Source organism: Megachile rotundata, chromosome 6 (genome assembly GCF_050947335.1).
Source record: "Megachile rotundata isolate GNS110a chromosome 6, iyMegRotu1, whole genome shotgun sequence".
Lineage (NCBI taxonomy): Eukaryota > Metazoa > Arthropoda > Insecta > Hymenoptera > Megachilidae > Megachile > Megachile rotundata.
Genome location: NC_134988.1, coordinates 6,896,524 through 6,920,540, shown reverse-complemented (window position 1 = coordinate 6,920,540; position 24,017 = coordinate 6,896,524). Strand labels below are relative to the sequence as shown.

Below are 24,017 nucleotides of genomic sequence, written 5' to 3'. Positions count from 1 at the left end.
ACATAGCGCCATGGCTCACTCTACTGACTCGTTCACCGTTTCAATTGAATGATCCTTTTCATATGTTTTGATTCGCACTTTTTTGCCTTCGCCACGTTTTATAAGAGTATTAACAAATCCCACAAAAGTACATTACATGTAAATAAAAGGTAACGCCAAGTTTAGGCACCATGGCACCTCTTTGCACTGATACACGATATTAGAAACATTTGGAAATTACTTATTTTGTGAATTCTCTAAAAAAGTAAATTATCAAAGTTAAAGTATATGTATCATATCTTTGGGAAAAAATTTAATCATGAAAATGGAAATTCAATCGTGGTGAAAATAAGAGTAAGGTTTGTGGCGTTTCAGTTATGTGCGTCACGTGTACAGAGTAATTATAAGGCAAGGGATTAAACCTTTCTTTTCATTTTCAAGATAAGGTACAAAAATTACTTCCTCCATTTTTTCATCATTTTTATCATTTGTTGGGAAACATAATATTTGACTTCATTTCCGTGGCTCTTGATATGAACCATAATATTTAAACATTTATTTTTACCACCAAAATAAGATTCAGAAATTATTCTCACTGGCTACTTGTAACGAAGTGCTTGCCTTCATTTTGAAAGTATCAGTGAATATATTGTAATAAATGTATTATTTCTGACATGTATAATACTACATGCTTTCAACAATGTATACAAAATTATTAAATTTTAACGTTAAACTTGGTATGTAACGTAGCGTTTGATCCACCCGATAATGTAACTGCTAGACAACTGGGAGCTGTATAGTCCAAACGTATGTGCACATATGTGTACTTACGTATGTGTACGTATGTACGTGTCCGAACATTATCGTGAAAATTCGATAATCTGTTACTTAAGTTGTATACATCAAAATTTATATACTTTCTATCTACAATAAATGTAGATTTATGTAGATACTCGCTTTTTCTCGCCAGGGGCCTCTCCGCCCTTAAACCCTCCGTTATCCACCCTTCGGCACTTTGGATACTTTTTCTGTAGGTTTTTGTCCATTTCAGGAAAGTAAAAAATCATATCTACACGGTTTTGTACATTTATATGTATTAGGATAAGGTTTTATCGTATTCTGATAATACATCACGTTTTTATAAAATAAGCAGTAAATCCTCCTGTATACAATAACAAATATATTAACTTGAACCGATATTAACTTGACCTTGCAACGCCATAAAATTATTTATCTTATTTAACGTTCGGCTTCCCTTTCAAGGCCAATGAAAACACAAATTTATTACACCGAATTAAGATTAATATCTATCATCCAGTGAAATTCATATTTTTCCTCGATCACGAAGCAACAGTTGAAAAAGCACGGTCTGAAGATAAATTGCCGGTCTTATCAGGATAAAAGAATCCACGATGCTTGCTTTTTGCTAGGGACTGGCTTTTAATCTTGATCGTATAAAGTCAGTCGGTTTCCGGGAGTTCTTGGGCTCACTCCATCCTCAAGTTCAGCCACACGCCGAAATTAATTCCAGATTGTTGCGCACAGCAAACTTCATCGAGGTGTGCTCTAACTTCGTACTCAAATGGGCCGTTCCATTATCCTTGCCTGCATCGACAGCTCAACGAACCACACATTCTGCTGATCTCGTGTCAATCGTTAAGTGACCGAATTTTCTGAGGTTCATTCTCAGCGACTCTGGTAGAAAATTAATATGCGCCATCTTATGTTGTAGTCAGAAATTGTTGTCAAATATGTTACTTCGTTTTTGTCTTTCATTTTGATGATCAAGTATTGTTTTTAATCTTGATACTAAGAAGTAACATTTTGTTGTCATTTCTTTTGAAAAATATTCTTTTTACAATAATTTAGGTTCACAGTTATTTTTATCAATTTTTCAGTGATCTTTGAAACATCAGTGATTTCTATCAATTCAACTGCAAGAAGTATAGGTAGTGTTTCAAGTTTTTAGTATTGCATTAATATACCAACCTCTTTTGCTTTTATTAATCTGAATATTCTGCTGGTCATTCATTAAATGCTAATTTAAAGAAATTATGCAAAGGAATTTATTAACATAAATATTTAGCTGATTTACATAGAAACTTTTCGGACCATAAATGTACTGTTTAAGAAGAAACAGATATTTCTGTCTTTTATGTACGATCGTTTATATCTTCATTGCAAAATTCAGGATAAATGAAAGGACTTGGTTAAAAAGAAATTTAAGTGTTTCTTCATTAAGTGTAGAATCGCGAGAAAGGCGCTTAGTGAATTCTTCCGTGTTTGTATTTTCTGCCGTCAGATGTCGCACGGCGATTATCGAATCGCAATGGCGTAGAAACTTATCTGAGATCAAAGTGAACTCGGAAAAGTTGAAAAAAGAAAATCAAACGTAATGTCTTCATCGATTTCGAATAAAATAAAGGAAGACCGGATGAAGATAACAGAGGAGAAAAAAAAACAAAAGAACGAGACTGAAAAGAGAAGAGGAACAAAGCAAAGGATAGAGCGGGTAGTTTAAAATGAGAGTAGGAAGGAAATCGGGAAGAAAAATAACGGAAGAAAACGAGCCGTTGAAGATTGAAATAGGTGAAAAGGAAAGGAGAACACGTGGTCTTAATGAATTCAATTCGCTTCTCGCGAACATTGCAATTTCACGAGCCTCGCTTTCATGTAAATTCGCTCTTCAGGTTACCGTTGCAATTATTGAGGATGAATTATGCGCCCCGAAAAGTTTTTCTCAATTTTCCACTCGATGGCTGCTGAGAAATTACACGAATACTCGACGCTCTTCGAGATTTTCCGACAAACTTTGTCCTGTAATCATAATCTTACCATCTAACTTCTTATTTATAAAATACGTAATTCTTTTAGTTACGCAATTTTATTAAATATAAAATTTTATTAAATATCTTTCTTTTATTAAATATCTATGTATCAATAATTCCATTTTAAAATACGTATATTTGATATTTCAAATAGCCGTATATTAATATTTGAAATATCTGAAATGGGTGACGTTAAAATTAGGGTAATAAATAACTGATGTCTGTGCTATATTCTACGTGAATAATATAGTGTAATTTTTAATGAAAATACGGTGCTAAAATTATGGCTTAAATCACGGTAATAATTGAAAATAAAAGGATCAAATTATTTTAGCTAAAAGTTAAATTGTTTAGTTAAAAGTATTTAGTTAAATTAAGAAATTAATTTTTAACAGGGTGATTTTTGCATGGAAGAAGCTGAAAATTTTGTTAGATATTTTTATTTTGGAAAAATCATATTAAATATTTTTATAATATATTTGCTACCCTTAATTTTAAGTAGTTAATATTTCTAGTCAGGTTAGTGCATAAATTCGTAATAATATAGATGATAGATTTGCATGCAAATTTAAGTCTCACCCTTGGCTGACGTGGCCAAAGTCAACTTTTGACGTGGTCAAAATTATCTTCAGGGTACCATACATAGCCTTAGTGTTTTATCGCCACACTTTATTAACATAACTTATTCATAAGAATAGAAAATTCTGTACCAATGCAAGGTTTCACTTTATTAAAAACTAGTTTCACTTTATTATAACAAAAATACAAAATGACAGACAGACTTCATTCGATATTATGTACAGAGTGTTTAAGTTCTGTCCACATAACTTTACTAACATATGTCATAAATAAAAATAACAAAAATATTAATATGAACATAGACATGAATGCACCATTGAAAGTTATTAAAAATAATATGAAAGTCGAGTATTCATATGTAGTATTCAAGAGTCCATTATTTTTTCGTATATCACAATCTTTTCATAAATCATTTAAGATGCTACGTTTATGTAACAATTTTTAATCATTTTTCTTTATAGAACATGCTGGTGAAGTTTTACGTACAAAACTGAGACACGTATGTTTCACCGATAAACAAATCAGTCAAAAGTCATTTTGTACTTTTGTTATTTTCTTTTAATATTTTAAAAAAGTAAACCACTATGTTTATATAACATCTTTTTCTTATTTTTATGTGTGGAATATGTTGATAAAGTTTGGTCACAAAAAGCTGGGACAGTATAGTATATCAAACATGGCGGACTCGAGTACTATGATAATCAACAGGTTAATATATTAATCCTTTATAAATGATAGATTGCACTAATCATGGATTGATAGATTATATTAATGACTGGAAATAGAACACAAAATTAACATTTAATGTACTTAAGAATTCACATTACAGACTGAACTACATTTCGCGTTGCTGTACTAGCGAACGTGTTAATCCCCTCCTTTTCAAACAATTTCCCTCAAAGAACCGATTTAATCGTGTCACGTCCTCAACGATATGCTTTCAAGCAGTGTTTCAGAGAGATACTACACGTCGTGCTCGTAACAGATATATATCTGTGTAGTGTAATTCGCACATTTACTGGTCTGAGGTTGCAAATCTCTGGTCATAATTACGACTATGTACTACAGCCATGAAATCTGGCCTACCTACGCACCTGAAATCGTGTCACACAATTGTTCGTTACGGCAATATGATTATTACAGGATTTGAGTTACTAGAGTTACTATAGCAGAACTAGGGAGTAATATTACGGAATGTGAGTTGATATGATTGTACAACAATGTTTATTGTGATATGACACCATAATGATGTTACTGCTAATAGTACTATGGTGTACTGTTAATAATATCAGTGTACGATAATGTTAACTACTATGGGTCTCACTATAGAGCAATGTTAATATCACTATACAGCACTGTTAGTAATATAACAATAGAACAATGTTAATAGTGTCACTATGGTACAATGTTAACATCACTATACAACACTGTTAATAATATTACTACAGAACAATCTTAATAATACCACTATACAACAGTGTTAACAGTATCACTATAGTAGAATGTTAATATCACTATACAAGGCTGTTACTGATATTACTATAGGATAATGTTAATAATACCACTCTACAACAATGTTAACAGTATCATCACTATAGGACAACGTTAACATCACTGTACAACACTGTTAATAATATTACTATAAAACAATGTTAATAATACCACTATACAACATTGTTAATAATGTTACTATAGAACAATGTTAATAATACAACTATACAACAATGTTAACAGTATCACTGTAGGACAACGTTAATATCACTATATAACACTGTTAATAATATTACTATAGAGCAATATTAATAACACCACTATACAATGTTGTTAATAGTATTACTATAGAACAATAATAATAATACTACTATACAACAATGTTAACAATACCACAATAGTACAATGTTAATAACACTATACAGCACTGCTAATATTACTATAAAATAATTTTAATACGAACTACCATTATACCATTGCTATAAAGTATTATCGACTGTGATTAAATTTGAATTAAACCTGCAATCACGAAGGAAAATAATTACCCTATAAGCTAATATCATTTGCATAGTTTAATACCACTATCATAAACTATAATAATCACTGCATACCGTATAGTTTATAAGTAATCGATACAGCACCATATCGACAGAATTCCTACGCTCAGAAATAAAAAAAATTCTTATCCTTCCAGGGCACGCACACAGGCTTAGTCCACGGTATACATGTATGCTAGGACACGCAAGGACATGCCGAGCAGTATTCATGGGAATCACGTTGGCGCCATATAAGACATATGCCACCACTTCTGCCCCTAGACCCTAGACTACCCGTCTGGCTACGCGCTCAATAGCCACCCCATATAGACGTACCAGTCTTACGACCAATTATTTTCATATATACAGTGACTGGCCGAATTATTGCACTCGAGAGATTTCTTTTTCGAAATACGCAACAAACACGGGTTTAATTGCTTTGACATTGTTATCAAAACTCGAGGACGGGATATTCAAGATACCCAAGATTTTTCTGCGAAATTTTCAAACTTCACGACTTCGGAACTTTGGAGAATTTAAATAACCGAACAGCATCGGTGACCGTAAATTCCGGTATACAATGAAATCCTTGAATAAATTATAGCATCTTAGAATACGATAGGAAGTTTGGCGCAGTTGGCGGACAAACTCAACAAGTTTTGGATAGCTATTAATTATTTAGTAGTTTTAACTACGGTGGCTGGACTAATTATTGTACTCGGGAGATGTCTTTTTGAAAATATACGACGGGAGCGTGTTTAATTGGTTTAATTTTATCGATACTTGATGTGGTATGGAATAAATGGCGGGTTATAAGGTTATGTTAAGTGTTTCATGCTTCGGGTATCTGTGGTTGGACAAAAACCTTGACTTCAATTTAAGCGACGTTTTACTCGGTAGGTGCTGATTTTTAGGTGTTTGGGATTGTAAAATGGCGGAGCGGTGAAATATTAGATAATTGTATTTTTTGGTATAATGTAGTGTTCGACTTATGTTTACGTGCTGGATTTTTATTTTTAATTCCGTATACTTTAATACACTGTAATAAAATATGTAATATATTGTAAGATATATTAAAGTAAGTTACACTAAAATGCAACATAACGGAAATGAGCGAATAAAATAAATAAATTTCTAGGTCCCTAGATCGTTCAATATCTATATCCCAAAATTTCTAAACCCAATTTCCTACATTTCAGCACCTATTAATATTCAACCATGCAATACGACCGACTACTCTCAGATTAAATATTTACAAAAATGATGCACGTATTTTGAAACGCTGACATAATTAACAAGTGTTCAACTTATGTTTACGTGCTGGATGTTTAGTTTCAGTTAGGTGTATTGTTGGCGTACACTAAAATGCAATATGGCAGAAGGAGCGAATATCAAAATTACACCACAACTTCTGTATTTTCTGTTGCAACAGAAATCGAGATTCTCTCACCTGATTATAATTGATATGACACTGCAATTATAATTGATGTGATGCTGATGTGTTGATATTTCTATGTAAAATGGTTTAAAATTAGGCACTGTCATGAAGTCCTTTATGAGCTAGAAGGAAATGATATTGCTAACTTAATTTAACAACTATTGTATGAAAAAATTAATTGTGAAGAAATAATTCACTTACAATTAAAGAATAATGTTAAGTTAAAATTTGAAGGTGTCGTGACATCACTCAGAAATAGCGTTAACTACCATATTTTCAGTAGGGATGCCGTATTTGCTGGTGGCTGTACAGGAAGCAAGTTATTAAGCTCAGTTTCAGAAAGTGACACCCCACAGGATACAGCAGCCTCTCATTTTCTCGCCCTTTTGTCCCTCTGTTCTTTGTCTATCTGCTAGGCTCCTTAGCTTCTCGTTCTTGCTCATTCGGATGCTTTATATTGAATGCAATCGTTCCGAACGATCCATTAGCAGATTCTTTCCCGATGCATTGGCCGGGTCTGTATGAGCCCCGGAAAGTGGGATAACTGCGGATTGAATGTGTGCCGATAACCGCAAATCGTTCGGGGTAAGCGTTCCTACGGATATATATGGGGATGCTGGAAGTTGCGAGCCAATGGCAATTGGGAGATTAAGTTTTTTATTCAACGAAGGGCGAATAGAGCGAGACGAGGGGTCGCGGGCCACCGCGGGATTTCGGAACGGCTGTTCTTTGTTCGACGGGGCAAGGCCACCCTGCTTTTATTAGAAACGCGAACCAGAGATAACGAGAAATTGCCGTTGTACCGAGACGTCGCCGACTCTACGGCTAATCGAGTCTCCGATCGGGTAACAACGTTTTCGAACGTACTCTCGTCTCGGTTTCCAACGATTCTTAATGTTCCGAATGGATAAAATAGATTAGTCGATGAATTATGTGACATCGTAAGAAAATAATCGATTCTTTAATACTTTTCAACAATTTTTTATGGCTTTGTATTATTTTTATCCTGTAGGCTTTTGGGGGAGATTTATGTGATATTGGAATATAGTAATTGAATTAGGTTAGGTCTGATGTAGGTTATGGTCAGATTTAACTTAGACCTGGATTTGGTTAGGTTGGAGTGAGGTTATAATTACGTTCGACTTAGACTTGATTTGGTTAAGTCTCAGTTAGGTTATTATTACTTTCGACATATACTTAATTTAGTTAAAGTTGAGTTAGATTATGATTAGATTCAACTTAGACTTGAATTATGTTAAGTTTGAGTTAAGTTATGATTACATTCAACTTAAATTTGAATTGAGTTAAGTCTGAATTAAGTTATGATTAGATTCGACATGTACTTGATTTCGTTAAGTTTGAATTAGGTTGTGGTCAGATTCAATTTAGACTAGAATTAGATGAAGTCTAAATTAAACTATGATTACATCCAACATAGATTTGAATTAAGTTAAGTCCGAGTTAAGTTGCGATTGGATTCGATTTATACTTGATGTAATTAAGTTTGAGTTAGGTTATGATCAGATTTAACATAGACTTAAATTAAGTTAAGTCTGAGTTAAATTATGATTCCATTCAACTTAGACTTGAATTAGATTAAGTCTGAGTTAAGTTGTGATTAGATTCGACATATACTTGATTTAATTAAGTTTTATTTAGGTTAGGATTAAATTCAACTTAGACTTGAATTAAGTTAAATCTGAGTTAAATTATGATTGTATTCAACTTAGACTTGAATTAAGTTAAATCTGAGTTAAATTATGATTGCATTCATCTTAGACTTGAATTAAGTAAAGTCTGAGTTGAATGATGATTACATACAACTTAAATTTGAATTAGATTAGGTCTGAGTTAAGTTATAATGAAATTTAACTTAAACTCGTATTAAGTTACATAAGATTAGCTAAGGTTAGATTCATTTAGCTTGCGTGGTATCATGTTAGATTAGATCAGATCATTATATCAGATTAGACTAGATTAGATTGGATTAGATTAGATTAGATCAGATTACATCAGATCAGATCAGATCAGGTTGAACTAGATTGTTTTACGTTAAATGACGTTAGATAATGTTAGACCTTTCTTAATCTTGTAATTTAGGTTGGATCTTCATTAATATTACATTATGTTCAGAACAGATTTTCATTAATCCAATATCAAGGTTAGGTTAGATCTTCAGTAATATTACATTATGTTCAGAATAGATTTTCATTAATCCAATATCAAGGTTAGGTTAGATCTTCAGTAATATTACATTATGTTCAGAATAGATTTTCATTAATCCAATATCAAGGTTAGGTTAGATCTTCAGTAATATTACATTATGTTCAGAATAGATTTTCATTAATCCAATATCAAGGTCAGGTTAGATCTTCAGTAATATTACATTATGTTCAGAATAGATTTTCATTAATCCAATATCAAGGTCAGGTTAGATCTTCAGTAATATTACATTATGTTCAGAATAGATTTTCATTAATCCAATATCAAGGTCAGGTTAGATCTTCAGTAATATTACATTATGCTCAGAATAGATTTTCATTAATGCTATACTAAGGCTAGCTTAGGTCTTCATTAATATTACATTATGTTCAGATCAGATTTTCATTAATCCTACATTAAAGTTAGATTAGATCTTCATTAATCCTAAAATTACAGATTACATCCAGATAGAGTTACATCAAGCCAGCCACAAGAGTTAAAGCCTACAAGGTTCATTCATCCGCCGCTACGTTGAATTACGTTCAAGTTTACACCTGAGTTAGGTCCGACTCAAATCTGCTTAAGTCCACGTTAGTCGAGGGACTTGACAGTTCTCGAAGTCCGGAAGTAGCTTAGCTGTATCAACAATATAACCCTGCCGATATCACCCGGCAAGTTCAAAACTCCAATGACCCAGATTCAACAACCCTATCCACATGCAACGAAGCGTACTGTTCCCAAAAGTACTATACAAATAGCCCGTCAACTAAATTTAGCTGCAGTTATTAAATTACATAAAATATCGTTTACAAAACGATTGAAAGAAATCCTCTTCCGAAAACGCCATCTGTATACAATAAACTTAACCTAATTTCTGTAGACGAAAATTGTCGAACGTCTACCGGGATCCATTGTTGCCGTGTATTTCGAGGTAAAATACATCCGAAGACGAATGACGTTGAAATCGAAACCAGAATCGTTCCTTCGTTTCTAATGAACACTTGTCCCCGTTTCGATAGCGGTCGCCATGGAAGCAGATTTCCACCGATCGCTTTCTTCTTTACATTCACAATAATGCTGTCTCGTCTTCAAATCCTCGAATCCCTTTCTGCCAGCCTCTCTATACACGCAGCAAATCTCCTCCACGCTCGTATTACATTTTCCACTTACACGAAGGCCGTCACGGTTCGATTCAATTCGCTCAAAGATTCCCCGTCGGAGAAAGAACGATATCCAGATACACCGGATATGCATTCGAATTTTCATTTAACGACCCACGGAGAAATACGCACGCATGTTGCGAACGCAGCTCCGTCGACGAGGCTTTTAATTAAAATATGGAGATCAAGCCGGACGGTAAAGCCGGCCCATTGTGGCTACGAGTTGAGCTGCAATAACAGATAATATATCGTCCATGGGTAACCGTTGTAACGGGCTCTTGCTAACAATGAATTCAAATCCGACCACTGCCAAGTGAACAATCGCATCTGGAACCTTTTCCGTGTAGCAAGCCGGTGAATGAGATGGATGAAAGAATGTGGGGAAGTGTGATACGATGGGGGATTCTCGATCGGTGACCAAAAGTCACTTCCTTTTCGTTTCGCACAGAGAAATGTGGGGGCGCGATTTTAGGGATCCAGAATATTGGAAATCCAGGCACTTGGGGATGTTGGGATTTGGGGAAGCGTTTCAGGGTTTAGGGATTTGGGAATTTGAGAATTTGGGAATTTGGGAATTTAGCTATTTGAGGGTCTAAAGATTTGGGGATATAGGGATTTAGGAGTACAGAGATTTGGAGATATGGGGATTAGGGAATTTAAGGACATTGGGACTTGATATGGGGACTTGGGGATATGGGGACTTGGGGATATGGGGACTTGGGGATATGGGGACTTGGGGATATGGGGACTTGGGGATATGGGGACTTGGGGATATGGGGACTTGGGGATATGGGGACTAGGGGATATGGGGACTTGGGGATATGGGGACTTGGGGATATGGGGACTTGGGGATATGGGGACTTGGGGATATGGGGACTTGGGGATATGGGGACTTGGGGATATGGGGACTTGGGGATATGGGGACTTGGGGATATGGGGACTTGGGGATATGGGGACTTGGGGATATGGGGACTTGGGGATATGGGGACTTGGGGATATGGGGACTTGGGGATATGGGGACTTGGGGATATGGGGACTTGGGGATATGGGGACTTGGGGATATGGGGACTTGGGGATATGGGGACTTGGGGATATGGGGACTTGGGGATATGGGGACTTGGGGATATGGGGACTTGGGGATATGGGGACTTGGGGATATGGGGACTTGGGGATATGGGGACTTGGGGATATGGGGACTTGGGGATATGGGGACTTGGGGATATGGGGACTTGGGGATATGGGGACTTGGGGATATGGGGACTTTTTAAAATTAAAGGATGTATAAATTGAAAATGTAAATTTGATATTTATGATGTTAAGAACATTAAAAAATTGAGAGATTTAGTAATTCTGTAATTTTAAGATTTAGAAAATAGTATAGTTGGACAATTGGAAAATTCAGAACTTAGAATATTATAAGATTGAATAACTGGAAGGAAAATTAGAAAAATTGTAATATTGAGAAATTGAAAAATTGAAATTTGAAGTATTACAATGTTCAGAAATTGAAAAATTCAGGAGTTAAAAATTGAAAAATTACAATATTCAGAAATTGAAAAATTCAGGAATTAAAAATTGAAAAATTGAAAACTTACAATATTCAGAAATTTAAAAATTGAGAAATTAAAAACTGAAAAATTTCGATATCTAGAAATTGAAGCTTCAAGTTCAAGTATCTTCAAATTCAAAATATCGTCAACAATATTATATCGTTAATGTAACTCTACGACTTCCTCCTCAATCAACATAAATCTCGTAATACTTCAATTAACCCTATCAATATTCCAACACAGGCACTCGAAATCGTGTGAAATCCGACTAAACGTTAATAAACCGGCAATAAAAATAAATACTAAAAGACATCGAGCTGACGACCCTCGTGTTGCAGACTCGAAGACGATGACAGAATCCCATTAGTAATCGTTCGAGTGTTCTCTAGCGCTCATCGAATCGAATTAGAATCCAATTGTATCGGGCCGATAACAGGATTAAATGAAAACGCAATTAGTGCGCTACTTTCATCACGCATCGATGATGGCTCATGGCCGGGTCACGATTGGTTAACGAGCTCCTGATAAATATATCTGATCAATCAACGATTGATGGTTACGTGTCAACCTCCGAAATTTCTCGATTAAGTATTTTCGCTTGTAAGCACATTGTTCGTGTCGTGTACCTGTCACTCGTTTTCGTGATTAATAGTGCATTTATCGAGCACAAGCTTTTACGATAAAAGTGTTACAACGTTACACTTACTGTCTCATTGTCCATTGCAGTCTCTCTCCTTATATGTAAATTAATAATTAGGCGATTATTTTGTATTGCAATTTTCATACAATGTAAACATTTTTGGTATGATTGTGAACTAACAATGTAATATTGCATAATTCAATGAGGCGATCATGTGTTTTATTGCATAGGTGGATCCGAAAGCGCTGATGGAAGATTGAATAGCTACAATGTGGACATTTTTTGAGCACCTTCAAACCCAACTGTATAATACATGAACTCAAAGAGACGATGATGTGTTTTATTGCATAAGTGGATGTGAAAGTGCTGAAGGAAGATTGAATAGCTACAATGAGGACATTTTTTGAGCACCTTCAAACCCAACTGTATAATACATGAACTCAAAGAGACGATGATGTGTTTTATTGCATAGGTGGATGTGAAAGTGCTGATGGAAGATTGAATAGCTACAATGTGGACATTTTTTGGACATCTTCAAACCCAACTGTATAATACATCAACTCAAAAAGACGATGATGTGTTTTGTTGCACAGGTTGATCTGAAAGCGCTGATGGAAGATTGAATAGCTACAATGTGGACATTTTTTGAGCACTTTCAAACCCAACTGTATAATACATCAACTCAAAGAGACGATGATGTGTTTTATTGCACAGGTGGATCTGAAAGTGCTGATGGAAGATTGTGTATACTAATTTAGACATTTACTGAATATTTTCAGAGGTACTTGTGCAATAGTACATAACCCAATGAGATGTTGATTTACATTATACCGCAGTTGCATCTGAACGTGTTAAGATAAAATTAAAATTACTAAAGTAAATACTTTTTCTTAAATCTTCGAAAAGTAGTGACGTATTCTATTAACATAATAATGAATCTATGTTAAATTAATAATTATTATATTATATAAAATTATGTATTCAATTTATGTTAAGTTACGTATTAATTTAATTAAATGAATTATAAAGATTGTATTATATAAACTATAATTTGTGCAATTTAAAAAGTCAGGAAAATAGTAAACCTAAAGTGCACAAAATTAAAAAATGTAATATCTTAACCATTTCTGAATATAAAAAAAACTGTCCTAAAAAAGACATTTATGGGAAAAGACTGTCTACCATATTTTATAAATCGTGCAGTGATATGTCACTGATGAAATTGATATGCAAGTAATATAATATGGAGTAGTAATCACTGACGATTTCACGGTACGAATTTAATTTCGCTAAGTAAACCAAATGAATTAATTGAAATTTGAAATTTCGATATTCGATAAGAGGTATCTGAAATTTTCGACACATAATAGTCACCGTTAACTTTCACGGTACATTAAAAAGAGGTATTAAAATGATTAATAGAAAATGTCAATTATAATATTCATTCATCGCCGTTTTAACTCATTTAATCCGTAATGCATTTAAATGGCGTGCAGCATTTAAAATTTTATTTAATACTTCAGTCCTATTAAAACGGTATTAAAATTGATAAAGTGTTTAATGTATTAAATTGATATACGGCAGTTGCGATCTTCTAGTCTGAAATAATTTTGCGGCAAACTTGCAATTCCTTGAAATAACAACAAAAGTTGCTAATATCTCGAGGTGGCGAATCGATTTATCGCCGTTGCACAGTGACTTGTACAGTCAGGTGCAAATCCACTTTTCTTGGGAGAAATATAGTGACTGAGAGAAGAGGAGGAATTCCACTCTGATTTATAGGGATTTTTAGGAATATGGAAATTTGGGGAAGGGTATAAACAGCTGGGGATTTCGGGATTTGGTAAAATAAAGAATGGGAAATTTAGGGAATTGGGAGTTTAGGAATTTGGGAGTATAGGGAATTTGGAAAACTAGTGAATTGGAAGTATAGGAAATTGGGAAATTAGGGAATTGGGAATGTAGAGAATTGGGAATTTAGGGAACTGAAATTTAGGGAATTGGGATTTTAGGGAATTGGGAATTTGGGGAATTGGGATTTTAGAGAATTGGGAATTTGGGGAACTAGGATTTTAGGGAATTAGAATTTTAGGGAACTGGGAATTTAGAAATTTGGGAATTTGGATAATTGGGAATTTAGAGAATTGGGAATTTAGGGAACTGGAATTTAGGGAACTGGAATTTAGGGAACTGGAATTTAGGGAACTGGAATTTAGGGAACTGGAATTTAGGGAACTGGAATTTAGGGAACTGGAATTTAGGGAACTGGAATTTAGGGAACTGGAATTTAGGGAACTGGAATTTAGGGAACTGGAATTTAGGGAATTGGGATTTTTGGGAATTGGAAATTTAGGGAATCGGGATTTTAGAGAATTGGAAATTTGGGGAACTAGGATTTTAGGGAATTGGAATTTTAGGGAACTGGAAATTTAGAGATTTGGGAATTTGGATAATTGGAAATTTAAAGAATTGGGAATTTAGGGAATTGGGATTTTAGAGAATTGGGAATTTGGAGAATTGGGATTTTTAGGGAATTGGGAATTTGGATAATCGGGAATTTAGAGAATCGGAAATTTAGAGAACTGGAAATTTAGGGAACTGAGATTTTAGGAAATTGGAAATTTGGGGAATTGGGAAATTGGGAAATTACGGAATTGGGAGTATGGAGAATTAGGAATTTAGGGAATTGGAATTTTATGGAATTGGGAATTTAGGGAAGTGGGATTTTAGGGAATTGGGAATTTAAAGAATTAGAAATTTAGGGAATTGATACTTTATGTAATTGAGAATTTTGGAATATAGGGAATTTGGGTTATAGGGAAATGTGAGTGTAGGGAATTTGGATTTTAGGGACTTGGAAATTTAACAAATTTGGAATTTAAAAATTTGGGATTGAAGGATTTAGAAATTTATGAATTTGCAAATTTAGACTTTTGAAAATTTGGAAATTTACGTTTCTGGAGACTTGAAAATTTGGAAATTTAGAAAATTAGTAAATTTGAAGTTTGGGTATTTTTAAAATTGGGAAATAATGGAATTTAAACATTGATAAAATATAGAAATCTATTACTTTAGAAAATTGACAAATTTTGAAATCTTAATATTTGGTATTTTATAAAATTTAGTAAACTCAGAACTTAGAAATGGAAAGAAAAATATTGAAATCTAAGAACTAGAATTCCAAAAAGTACAAATTTCGAAATACGACTTAAGAATTGAAAAATCGTGGAGTCTACCTTACGTGTTCTTATCCAACGTTAGATGAACGTTGCACCGGAGTGTACACCGGCCGTAATATCACGACAGATCTTACTCACGTTTCGTATGAAACCGTCTCCTTATTTTCCTTCAGTCCTCGTCACTTCCATTTCTCTCTTTTACGAGCATCAAGCTCGCTCCGAACGTAAATAATATAGTCACGCAACTTGTCGTCTTCTCCGTTAACTGCCACTTGAAATTCATGAAAAGTATCAATACGTTATCGAATTCTCTGCAGCAAATTTTTACCGTCTCGTAACGTTAACAATAAGAGCAACAACTTCCGCGGGGAACATTTTAATACGGTCTCGTGTATGCCATGAATTGGCGAGAAAATATTCAGAGCACAACAGAAAAACAGGAGAGCGAAGGCACGTAGAGAGGAGTAAAAAAAAAAGAATGAAAGAGAACGAGAATGCGGCGGACGACGGAAGAATGAAAGATAAAAAGAGGAAAGATATAAAATGGAAGGTGTGATGGCATCGTCGGCGATTTTGAAGTCACGCACGATCGTTAATCTAAATTCCGCTCCTCATTCCCCACATTCGAGGGGGAACGAACATACCAACGTTGGTACGATGAAAATGCATTCGACTTTGCGGCGAGGCCGCATGCTTCGATTCAACGAACTTCCGGAATGAGACCGGATGCGGTTCACCAGCCTAGGACCTTTCCAGACACCTTCCTACGACAGCCTGTTCTGTAAACTAATCTTGCGCAACGTTTCGGTTTCACTGCCTTCGTGTTTAGCCTGATGTTCCTTTCCCATTGATTTTCCACCGCAAAAATCGAAAGTGCTTGTTTTGAGGCCAAGTAAGTTTGTTTAACCTATTAGGCACAAGGCTGTACAATATTTAATTATATTTATATTGTACAGGATGGCTCACCACATTTTGCCATTTAGATTTGCGTCATTATTATTACTCATAGCAAACAATGTTTCAGATGAAGTTGAATGGTTTTGAGAGGGGCATATGCTGCTGGTATATTTTTTTTGTAGATGGACGTGTAAAGGACATATGAAGGTCATTAATGTTTTTTTAAATGGAGTCATATATTTTTTATTGCATCAGCTGATACTCCTTCATATTCTTTACAAAAAGTATTAATCTATTTATGTGAAAAAATCATTAGTTTAGGAGATATTTTAATTTTAATGTCTATTTACAGAAAAGGTTCAATGTGCGACCATTTGCATCAGAACACTTTCTGAATCGAGAAATTAATGACTTACTAACATTCCGTAGTGTATAATCTTTCTGCATGTGTAGCACTTTTCCCAGCTTCAAAATAAACTGATAACACGTCTATCTTTTCTTCTTTAGAGTACTTCATTATGAAGTGATAATTCACCGTATCGTCGTATTCATCGTATTAGAGACGTAACAGAGACAAAATTTCACTGTTGCTGCGTAACAAAAAAAAACAAAAACTCACAATTCGTTTGGTGACACGTGATCTCTCAAAGCATGTAGAAAAACATTTGCTGTTCAGTTAGGGCAATTCATAATATTGACCAGAAAGTCACGATTTCCTAACAAGTTAAAATTAAAATGTCTCCTAAACTAATGATTTTTTCACATAAATAGATTCATACTTTTTTGTAAAGAATATGAAGAAGTATCAGCTGATGCAATGAAAAATATATGATTCCATTTAAAAAAACATTAATGACCTTCATATGTCCTTTACACATCCCCCTACAAAAAAATATACCACCAGCATATGCCCCTCTCAAAACCATTCAATTTCATCAAAACCATTGTTTGCTATGAATAATAATAATGACGCAAATCTAGATAGCAAAATGTGGTGAGCCACCCTGTATTTCAACATATTTTATAATATTTGAACATGTCTGTGATGTTTGATGACATTTGAAGATATTTAATGATATTCGAATGTATTTCAATATATGTACATTCAATATTATTATTGAAATAATATTGAACATTATTATTAAATATTAAAATGATATTGATACGATTTCAGAAATTGTACATATGTAGTATAATATTGCTCTCAGTATGAAAATTATCTTTAAGCAAAACTCTCGTTTCGCAATGCGAATATGCTATTACCATGCGTCGCCGACACTTCGGCCAAATACTCGATAACGTTACAAATTGTATCACACATGGTTCATAAAATGAAAATTCACAGTTACGTATCTTATCGTCATCAACCGTTGAAAAATTTACTTTCATTCACGCTTATTTACCGCCTTATATTCGCAGACTTTAATAAGAGGTTTAATAAAAACACTTCGTTCCAGGCCAACACACCGTCTATAATTTTAATAAGACGGATATGAATTTCATAGCCTCTACATAAAACGAGATTAGAATTCCCGCGAACGTACGACTCGAGTATCTACTTTGCAAATTCTATCTACTTTGTTTGCATAGAATTGTTTAATCTGACTGTGTTAATGCATATTCTTCGAGTTACAATACTGTATAGTCGAATAGTTATGAGACATAGTGATTCATTTATTGTTTTTATAAAAAAGCGATTTAGAATGTAATTGTGAATGTGCGTTGAAGATTTGGATTCAAATGTTTTGTGAAATTTGGTGATTTTGGAGATTTGGAATTTTGGAGATTTGGAATTTTGGAGATTTGGAATTTTGGAGATTTGGAATTTAGGAGATTTGGAATTTGGGAGATTTGGAATTTGGGAGATTTGGAGATTTGGAGATTTGGAGATTTGGAGATTTGGGAGATTTGGAATTTAGGAGATTTGGAATTTAGGAGATTTGGAATTAGGGAGATTTGGAATTTGGGTGATTTTGAATTTGAGAGATTTGGAATTTGGGAGATTTCGAATTTGGGAGATTTCGAATTTGGGAGATTTGGAAATTTGGGAGATTTGGAATTTGGGAGATTTGGAATTTGGGAGATTTGGAATTTGGGAGATTTGGAATTTGGGAGATTTGGAATTTGGGAGATTTGGAATTTGGGAGATTTGGAATTTGGGAGATTTGAAATTTGGGAGACTTGGAATTTGGGAAATTTCGAATTTGACAGATTTGGATTTTGGCAGATTTGGAATTTGGGAGGTTTGGAATTTAGGAGATTTGGAATTTGGAAGATTTGGAATTTGGGAGATTTGGAATTTGGGAGATTTGGAATTTGGGAGATTTGGAATTTAGAAGATTTGGAACTTGGAAGATTTGGAATTTGAAAATTTGGAAATATGAAGATTTGGTGATTTGAAGTTCGGGAGATTTAGAGCCTCGAATTTTTGGAGATTTAGAAATTTGGAACAGGAAATGTGAAGTACTTAGCTTTTGACTTTGTTAGTGTAACCATTATTTGATTCCAAAGAGATTTACTTCAATGTTTCCTGAAAAACGTCCACATTGCAAGCCTCCAATACATTCAATCCGAATTCTCTTATATGATACAACAATCTAACATGTAACGTATTAAAAAGTTACGATTGTACCAAGAAATGTCGACATAAATGAATTTCGAATTCGAGCAATTGTTTGAATTTCGAATTCAAACCCAATTGCATAATATGACACAGTTCTCTGACATCGAACGTGTTTAGTAGTTACAGATGCATCAAGAAATATCGATCTAATAACAAATACTGGTATTAAATCCATGCAACGCGTTCAAACCCCATTGCGTAATATGACACAGTTATCTGACATTGAATGTGTTTAGTAGTTATGGACGCATCAAGAAATATCGATCTCAGTAATACTGATATTCAATCTACTGAACGTGTTCAGACCCAGCTGTGTAATATGACGTAGTGCTTCAACACTAAACGTTTTAGAAAAATGATACATGCATCACTTCAAATATCGATATAATTCACAAATATTGATATTAAATCTGCTCGACGCGTTCGGACCAAGTCGTGTAATATTACCCACTGTTCAGGTATCGAATCATTACCAGGTGTACCAATTAATAATTCTGAATTTTGCTTTTTCAATAAAACAATTTAAATTTAGAAAAAAGGAAAAATGCCTTATTCAGAGTAATTGCCAAGTGTACCAATTAATAATTCTGAATTTCTTTTTTTTTAATAAAACAATTTAAATTTGCAAAAAAGAAAAAGTACCATTGCTATGCATTTATCCCATCTGCCTTTTAAATTGTGGATGCCCCAAAAATTTGTTCAATAAAAAAAAGTGCAACACAGCACAGAAATGAATAATTATTAACCGGCACAGCTGGTGTGTATACATCAAGAAATTCGAATATGCGTATCCAATTAAAGAACTTAACGTAGAGTAGCACTTGTTTGTTTACATTAGCACTCGTCTCAAACTTGTACCTTTCAAAATTCGACTTTATTAATTCCCTGACTTACAATCTTCTAGGCAGTTCCTTATTCACAGTTAACTAATTATTGCTACAACTGGAAGACAAATAAAGAAAATTGAAAAATTAGACATTGTACGGAATTTTTTCGGGGGTGCTTGCGCGGTTAAACGTTAATTCTCTGGAGCTCTTGGAGCGTTAAGGGTGTGAGATTAGTTTTTACAATTTAATTAGGTTGGTGAGAGTGTTGTATGAGAGAGATTGGTCAGAATGCTGAGTGAGTGAAGTTGCTATGATTGCTATAACGTTTGGGTTGGTATGCTTGAAAAACAAAGTAGGAATGCCTTAAAAAGCGTGAGTGAGTAAAGATGTCTGCAATAAAAACGTATTTAAATATTAACACTATGTTTATTAAAATATATATATGCATAAAATATTATAAAAAGAGTCATCAATATTTTTCTCCCACAAACGGTTAATAAAATCGAATTTTGGAAGCTTTAAGTTTAAGATGCTAATGCAAACAAGTTGAAGTCACAAGATGACTCCATACCCCTACCTTGAAGAATAAATAAATGAAATAAAATGTTGAAAGTTCGAATGAGAGATCACATAATGGTGTCGAAGTATTCGATATTTATCTGTAAAAGCCCGCGTAACTGCATTTACAAACGGGATAGATAGTCTCTGGGTAGAACGGGAACTTTGATCTAGCTGGAAACTGAATTCGAACATTCCCACGTATGGTTCTTCAATCATCAGCGTTGATAACGGGAACGAGACGGATACACAGAAGCGGATTGTACGCATATACGAGGCTTTCGGCTCAAATAATCGATAACCGATCATTGATACGTACATCCGCGACCTGTACTACTAGCTGAACATCGACGGAATACAAATACAGGAACATGCTCGCAAATTCGCGATTAGAATTGATACGGTGATACCGATCTTATGTGGATCGTCCTCGTGAGAAAATACCGAACGTTACCACGGAATTATCCTTAAACGTTGGAAATGAAGGAAATGTAATACATCGAAAGCTTTAGAAATTTATTATGACAGGTCAGTTTAAAGAATTATTGTTATTTTTATTGTTTTACTGGTGGTTTTGCAAGGATTTTTTTTTTGTTTAAGTTATTAGGTGTGAATAGTCTTATAGTCAAATTTATCTGTAACAGAATTCTGAATTTATCTGATTTTATCTGAAGCGAACATTTTGAATTTGTGTAAATTTGTCTGAAGCGTAACTTTCAATTTATGTAAATTTGTCTGAAGCGTAACTTTAAATTTATGTAAATTTACTTGAAGTTATAACTTTGAATTCAGGTAACATTGTTGGAAGTGAAAACCATGAATTTATCTAAATTTGTGAAGTGAAAATTCTGAACTACTTATCTGTAATAGAACTGTGAATTTATCTCAATTTGTCTTAAGTGAAAATTCTGAACTATTTAACTGTAACAGAACTTTGAATTTATCTGAATTTGTCTAAAGTGAAAATTCTGAACTACTTAATTGCAACAGAACTTTAACTTTATCTCAATTTGTCTGAAGTGAAAATTCTGAACTTGTGCAAGTTTATCTTAAGCGAAAATTCTGAATTTATGTGAATTTATCTCAAGTGAAAATTCTGAATATATGAAAATTTATCTAAAGCAGAAACTCCAAATTCATCTGAAGTGAAAATTCTGGCTTTATCAAAATTTATCTGCAATGAAAATTTGAAATTTATGTAAATTTAAGAAAAGTAAACACTTAGAATTTATATAAATTTGTTTAAACTGAAAGTTCTGAATTTTTCTAAATATATTTCATCTACTGCTGAAAGCTCCAAGTATTTATAGGTTGTAACATTCCAAGATTTAAAGTTTCAACTATTTCAAAATCTTCAGTAATTTATAATACTATTATTCGAAATGTGTGAATATTTCAAGGTTCCAGTATTCGAATATATTAGTACTTGAATTTTTAGTATTTGAATGATCTACTATTCGAATGTCCTATATCGAGGTTAAAACATTCCAAGGTTTAAGTATTTCAAGCTTCAATTATATCAAGGTCATCAATAAGTTATGACAGTAGTTTAAATGTCCCAACGTTACGAGAGTATAGTAATAAACACTGGATCACTGTATTTGGAATACTGGAATATTCGAATACAAGAGACTTAGAAATATTCAAATAACCAGAAGAACGTCGATATGCTGAAAGATTCGAATACAAGAGAACCTCGGTACATTGAAATATTTGAATACAAAGCAGGGTCGATTCTCCGACATTCTGTCGTGTTCCATGTTTTTCTCCCCAAACATTTGTATACATCAGCAAGTGAGTCAGTCAGTAATCGAAACGGGGTTTTAAGGGTTATACACTACTTAAATTATTCGAATATAAAAAATTGCAGAAAATCTTGAAAACCAACTCGCCGGGATTCGAATTCGACACCTTCGTATTACTAATCCGCTACTCTCCCCACTTCTCCACCCCTTCATCACTGCTCTCCCTACTCCCGTTAGTTCCAAAGCACGCGAAAATTCGGACGGCCCAAATCGAAGTATCCACATTTCGTGACTTCGAGTGACATTCAACCCCTGTATCCACTGTTAGACATAGCACGCGCATTCTAAACGGTGTTGGTATCATTACGAAATCTCGGACAAAATAATTTGTCGTATCTCCTTCTCCTTGAACATTCATACACGTCAGTCAGTGAGTCAGTCGGTTATCGGAACGGGTTTTAAGAGCTATACACATGTCTAACATCGAAACAGTTGTACATGAAGCCTTCATAACTTGAACCAGTTATGAAAGTGCTCTATAACATCCGTTCTAAATCCAATCTGATTGGTGGTTCGACTACGTTCGCGGAGATACGAGCACGATATGAAGCGGGGATCACCGCAAGAGGGTTCTCATAACAAAGGGAAACGAAATAACTTTGTTACGTATGGAAAATGATCGTGTCCATCGAACAAAAGAGTAGACGTGCGTCGAATGTACGCGGAGAGTCGTGACGTAGCTGATACAAGACTCTATGTATCGGCGACAATACATCGAGTGTCGCACTTATAGCTGAATCATACACGATAACCATCCATTGTTTACGAAACTATTGTGGAAGACTGGCAATGCGGAACAGCCGACAAGAATCGAATACTATAGATCCATGCAAGGACACTGGCCGTGTTTCGAGCACCTTTGTGCTAAATTTTAAATACCGCGTTTCCATTCTGTCCAGCTAAACGAAATATTTCGTTCGGTTAAAACTTTCGATCCTTGTCGCTCTTGAGATTTCGCTATTTCTGCGATTTTTGGTTATTGGAACTTTTTACGATTTCAGAATTTTAGACTTCAGCGTTTCGGAATTTTTAGATTTTGGAAGCTTGAAATATTTGAAATCTTTGAATCAAGATATTAGTCTTAAGACTTTCGAATTTTTGGGTATGAGATTGCTGGAACTTTGGGTGCCTGGGATTTTTGAGGGTTGGCACTTTGTATGCTTGAAAGTTAGGATCTTAGATACTATCTTTGCAATTGAAGGACCTTTGTACCTTGGAGACCCACAAATTTAAGAATCTTTGATATTTAGGGATTCTTAAAATTTAGATACCCTTCAAATTTGGAAACTCTTGCAACTCAGGCGCCAAGAAATTTATAGATCCTTGTGATTTAATGACCCTCGAAATTTGCGAATTCTTGAAATTTAGATATCCTTCAAATTTGGAGACCCTTATAATTTGAGAGGTCTTGAAATTTATGGATCCTTGTTATTGAAGAACCCTTGAAATTGAAGAATTCTTGAAATTAAGGGATTCTTGAAATTTCGGTATCCTTCAAATTTGGAAACCCTAGGGACTTTGAAATTTAAGGATCCTCGAAATGTAGAGATTTCTGAAGTTTTAGAGTCCTTAAAATTTGGGACCCTTCGAAATTTTTACAAAATCTAACTTGAGAAATTCTTACAAAATCTAACTTGAGAAATTCTTACAAAATCTAACTTGAGAAATTTTTACAAAATCTAATTTTTACTCGAAATTTAAGAACTCATGAAATTCTACTGTCAG

General features: G+C 34.1%; 1 protein-coding gene across 2 annotated transcripts in view; it reads right to left on the bottom strand.

Moving 5' to 3' along the window:
- The window catches only part of LOC100876427 (opioid-binding protein/cell adhesion molecule), a 353,767-nt gene that overhangs the window by 133,314 nt on the left and 196,436 nt on the right, over positions 1-24,017 (bottom strand). The window lies entirely within an intron of this gene.